This window comes from Lynx rufus, unplaced genomic scaffold (assembly GCF_022079265.1).
Source record: "Lynx rufus isolate CCGP_SWC_20201006 ecotype Redwood Valley unplaced genomic scaffold, mLynRuf1.p SCAF_15, whole genome shotgun sequence".
NCBI lineage: Eukaryota > Metazoa > Chordata > Mammalia > Carnivora > Felidae > Lynx > Lynx rufus.
The window spans coordinates 1,591,664-1,597,767 of NW_025814829.1; positions in this window are offsets into that span (position 1 = coordinate 1,591,664).

Sequence of the window (6,104 nt, forward strand, 5' to 3'; positions counted from 1 at the left end):
TTTTTTTCCCTTTCAGTTTCTGTTTCTTTTTTTTCTCCCTGTGTCTTTTGCTCCATTTGAGCCATTGCTTTTTGTAAAAGGAAGAGAGGTATTTGTATGTGATTGCTGGCCAAAGAGCAGGTTGGACACGAAGGGGTAAGTTACAAGGAGTGCAGTTCTGTTAAATTTCATTTTTTAATTTCCTCCTTTAAAAAAACAATTAACGTGTATTTGTTTTTGAGAGAGACAGAGACAGAGCATGAGTTGGGGAGGGGTAGACAGAGGGGGAGACACAGAATCCGAAGCAGGCTCCACGCTCTGGGCTGTCAGCACAGAGCCCGACGCGGGGCTCGAGCCCACGAACTGGGAGATCATGACCTGAGCCGAAGTCAAGAGCCGGACGCTTATCCGACTGAGCCACCGGCACCCCGTTAATTTCCTCCTTGGTCATGTTGACTGTGTCAGCAGCTCGCCGCACACATACAGAGTTTGGTCCTTGCCTTCAAGGTGCTTCTAGCCCACTGAAGCCCCAAACTTGTAAGCGATCACAAGCAGCTTTTCAAGGAGAGGCTCCAGAGGGCAGCAGATCTCTGGCCCACAAGGGCAAGTCGGGGTGAGGAGGGGCTTCTCCGAGGAGGCAAAGCGGAGCAGCAAAGATGGGCCCTTCCAGGCAAAACGAGGGGGGTGTGCCCGTCCTTCGGAGGGAGGCCCAAGTGGGTCTGTGCTGCTGAGTGTCAAAGGTGAGTAGGGAGAGCAGACAGGTGGGTTAGACGAAGCCGGCTCGCTCTGCCTCCCCTTCCTGATGAAGACAGGGATAGCAGAGGAGCCTCTGGTCGGCGCTCAGCTTGCCGCAGTTTGGGTAGGAAAACAAAAAGAGGGGATGTGATTGAAAGGTGCCTTCAAAGACTGGGTGTAGACAGGTGGCATCCCATCTTACAAACTCAATCTGTCTTGGGTTTTTCTTTTGTTAACTCTTTCAGGATGTACTTTCCCATAAAAATACATGGTTTTTTTATAAAGGTGGTCAAATTTTTAAGATGTCCCACAAAAGCCTTTTAAAACCAGAATCAATCGGCGGGGGGCGGGGGGGGGGGGGCTGGGTGGCTCAGTCAGTTGAGCATCCGACTTCGGCCCACGTCATGATCTCACGGTTCGTGGGTTCGAGCACAAGTCAGGCTCTGTGCTGACAGCTCAGAGCCTGGAGCCTGCTTTGAATTCTGTGTCTCCCTCTCTCTCTGTCCTTCCCCCGCTTGCACTCTGTTTCTCTCTCTCTCTCTCTCTCAAAAATAAACAAATGTAAAGATGAAATAAAATAAAAAATAAATTTAAAAACCAGAATCAATCAGAACCCTAGTACAATTTCATCTGCATCACTGCTTAAATAAGCTTTTCACCGGATGTTCTAGAAATCAATGCCATTTATAACATTGCCTATAGAAAATTATATTCCATTTCCTCAGAGTTGATAAACATATACCAGAACGTCAGGTTACTCGTTTCCTATTTGCCCTGGGGATGTAAAGGAGAAAGGAAATGCAGGGCTTTGGGAAATACTTCTTCCCATAGCTTCAACTCTTGGCGTAATGTGTGTTCAAATATCAGACGTTAAAGAGAGTCCTTAAGTCAGGAAGTCCATTTGGTTTAATTAGGAGTTTGCGGGAATATGGAGAATGAATAATACGATTGCATCTCTTACAAAACACTAAGAGTTTAAGGATGAAGCCGTTGGCAGATGCTGCAGTCAAAGCTAGTTGAAACCTTCTATGTTTTTTTGCAAGGATAAACAATGTTACTACATTTGTTTTTCTCCCCAGGAGTTCCTGGAACAGACCGGACACATTCCCCCTTGCCTCTTCCTCCCCACCATAGCTACACACACGTCTGTGATCAACATAAACCAAGTGGAAAATCAAACAAAACAAAAGCTCAACCCTATCATTTTACTCCCTCTCTTAAAAATCAACTTGAATGTATCTGACATTAACTCGATGTCAAAAACAACTCCATCTAGAGAAGAAGACATTCTAACACATTTATGATTTCTACTCATTCTCCGCTCTGTTTGACCGCCCTGGCTACATTACATTAATGCTGGTGAACAGGAAGCAGTTTTCTATCTCCTCCCATCTCACCCCCGTCTTGGTACGCTTTTGTTTTACAAAGAAAACCTTGTTTTGAAATAAAATCAATTGGAAATGCCTGGGTGAGATTTTAATTAAAGGCTCAGAGGGAGATAATTCTTTTTGTAGATGACTCATGTTAGCGATTTCAAACTGAAAAGGCTTGGAATAGTTGTAGGGTTTGTGGTTTTAAATCTGTGCCTTCTGTGGGTATACTGGCCAGGAAATCAAATTTCCAAAGGCCCTGGGCCACCTAGGTCCTTCCTTCTTATGCGTGAATTGAGTCAGAGATACTACCTTAAGGTGCACACGTATGAAAAACAGTTGAAGCAATCAATCAAAACAGAACTATAGCTGGATTTTTAAAAATACAATTATAGGGGTGCCAGGGTGGTTTAGTCGGTTAAGTGTCCAACTTTGACTCAGGCCATGATCTCGCAGTTTGTGGGTTCGAGCCCCACGTCGGGCTCTGTGCTGACAGCTCGGAGCCTGGAGCCCGCTTCGGATTCTGTCTCTCTCTCTCTCTGCCCCTCCCCTACTCGCTCACACTCTCTCTCTTTCTCTCTCAAAAATAAACATTAAAAAATCTTTTTAATCAAAAATAATAAAATGAAATAATAATGCAATTATATTCAAGTAGAATATAGGATATAGAATAGCCAACTATATATAAAGTCCTGTGCGAGGTGTTTCAAGGGTTACAGAGATGGTTCTTTGCTTTGGAGACACTTGGAATAGGTGAATGTAGGGCACATACGTGTAAATTATATGGTCGATAATTTCCTAGTCACTGACCACAGTGCCTGGGATATACCAATTAATGGACACAGGCCCTAACTTCAAGGAGCTCAAATGGGTACTCATGTGACAACATGAAGACAGTGCAAAGGGAGACGAAACTCTAACAGCTGCCCTATTGTACTTGTAGAGCCTTCTGTATTTTTCCTTCTCGGCCCTTATCAATTTGCACATACATCTCTGTATGTTTATTTGGGTCTTGTCTCCGTCTCCCCCTGGAGTGACAGGTCTCCAAGAGCAGGGTCAATATCTGTTTTGTTCACGATTCCAATGTCAGCACGTCATTGCTCAGGGCCTGGCACTTAATAGGTGCTCAAAAAAGACGTGCCTCGGTGGCTCAGACGGTTAAGCGTCAGACTCTGGCTCTGGCCACGACCTCGTGGTTCCCAAGTTCAAGCCCGCACTCTGGGCTCTGTGCTGACGGCTCAGAGCCTGGAGCCTGCTTCAGATTCCAGGTCTCCCTCTCTCTCTGTCTCTCTCTCTCTCAAAAGTAAACAAAATTCAAACAAATTAAATTAAAGTAAAATTAAAAATAAAATTTAAAAAAATAGGTGCTCAAAAAAAAAAAAAATCTGCTATGTAAATTGAAGACCCAGTAAATGAATTCATGAATTGCTCACTTAGAGTAAAACTGCATTTTGGGGTGGGGCGAGTGAAATACCGGGGTGTGGCGTAGAATATATCCCTGAAACTAGAATTTCTTTTAATTTGCTTATTTATTTATTTTGAGAAAGAGAGACTATGAGCGGGGGCGGGGCAGAGAGACAGGGAGAATCCTAAGCGGGCTCCGTGTGGTCAGCACACAGAGCCTGACCTGGGGCTCGAGCCCACAAAACCGTGAGATCATGACCTGAGCCAAAATCCAGGGGTGGTCGCTTAACCGACTAAACCACCTCAGGTGCCCAAGACTCGGGTGTTTTTTAATTTGGTTAACGGGGAGAGGTGAAAAGCCACTGAATGACTACTACAAGGACTCTAAAGGAACGAAATTCCGTTTCTAGCTGTTAAAGAGGATGAAAGGCAAGTAAGGCTCAAACTAAGCATGCTCAGTCAGTCCTTAAGCCAGGTAGGGCCTACTCCTGGGAGAAGAGGTGGGGGAGGCAATCACAACCCCTAAGGGTCTGATCAGAATCTATTGTGAGGCCGTCATTTATCAGGACTTAAAAACAGAAGTAGCCCGGAGGCAAAGACCAGTCTTGCGGTTGGAAGACGTGTGGTAACCACAGCTTTCGTTCCAGACTCCAGACGTATGTTGGGAACGGTCAAGAGGAAAGCCAAGATGGGGAAGCATAGAACAGGGATTTTACATTTCCCAAAGAGGTGTCCCCAAACCGTCCCCTCTCGGGGACAATCCAATGTAAAGTCAATTCAGTTTAAATCTGTGTCGTAGATGCCCCCTGCTGGCTGTGGGAAGGTGTGCGCATCAGTGGAGAATCCTCTAGAGAGCAGACCTGTAGATGACCGGAAGGTCAGAAGGCGGTGTTCCAGGCTGCTGCTTGCTGAAGAAACACCACAGAGCTTGGTGGCACAGAAGTAAAAAGGACATGCGTTTTCTTGGCTCCTGAAAGTGTCATAAATACCCAGAGAAGATAAACAACCGTTTCGAAAACACTTGTTCGCAGCCAGTCTCCACAGCCCGAGAGTACTGCCTCCAGAGCCATCAGCTAATCTGAGATGCAGGGGAAGAAGTGGGGTCCTCTGAGCTCCTGTGGTCAAGGTGGGAATCACACAGACAGAACCCGAGCCGAGGCTGACAGAGAAAAGGGAGCCCGGAGGGTGTGTGTTCACGAGGCAAGACCCATCTGGAAAGCCTCATCTGGCCGGAAGAGCCTTCCTGTTGGCGGCTCTTGTAGAGCTGGAGATGAATGGAGTTTGTTACTCATCGATGGCTCATGAGAGGCAGGGGTTAGTAAACGACCTTGAAAACCCTTAGCGGAATAGAAAGAAATACAGTGGACGATCAGGCCAGTGCAGGAACTGAAATTCTGAACTCCCCAGGATGCTTGGAACATGGCCTCTTAAAATCAAGATCCACGGTGCCGGGTCATGCCAGTAGAGAGAAAATGTATCAGTTTGGAATCTACCATTCTCCTGAATTAACCTACTTCGATATGAACTATGGTCAGTTCATGCCTTGCTTGTGTTCAAGCTCCTACCTCAACTACCCCGGACTGACTTGTCGCTTTCGGGTCCCGCACAGGCAACGCACAGTAAAGGCTAGGGAGTCGACGCGGGTGCTTATATCAAATAAGCTGACCTTATTTCCGAGGATCATAGTTGAGATAGAAAAGACAGGCCTCCGTAGAATTCGCCTTTTGCTCACTTATTTATTCAACAGATTATTAAATGCTTGTCCTATGCCATACGCTATTACCGGTTTTGAAATCCCCAGTGAAACAAAAAGACAAGGTCCTCTCATGGAGTCTGTATTTTAGTTGAATAGGACAAACACAAAACAAGGAATCAAAACAATGAAATTAAAAATCCCAGCCGGTTGTAATTGCTACGATGTGACATTGTGTGTGCAGGCTTTCGCCTCAGCTACATGCCCCAGTAAGGAACTCACATTATGCTGGCGGTCAGCAAGCTGTCTACCAAGACCGTGCTGCAGAAGTGACCTCTGTAAGTGTTTCAGCTGTCCTTCCTGAGATCAACATCAGCTGCTTTGCCAGTTAGCAGAATATGTTAGCAATGCGTTTTTACATGCAGGTTCGTTCAGTAGATAATTGGCTCTCCCGGGCACACTAATGGCGTTCAAGTCATTTGGACAGGTGACTTATTGTGGGAACCCGCACCCATTTCATAGAAAGGTTATGCAAATGTAATGATCTCTTCACCCTTAGAGACGGCACCCGTAGCTTGATCCCTAAAATAGTCTTGCGTTCAAGCCTTGCTTTGGAGATTTCTTGTTGCCTGCTATCACCCACAAGGGCCTCAGGATATTGTCTGGCTGAATCTTTCCCGCCAGTTGTGGTCAGAGCACAAAGAATGAGGACTTTACCGAGACTGGAGAACAAGTTATAGAAACCTTTTCGCACCAGCTCGTTACTATTTATTCGCGCAAATAAGCATGGCCCGTTTGGGTTTCACGTTACGTATGGTGGTCTTGATTTCATAAGCTGGTAGCAAAGTCGTAGGGAAGCAGGTGGCCGTCACCCATGGCTCACCATTAATGGCTATGTTTACTACCAAAACGAACCTGAGAGT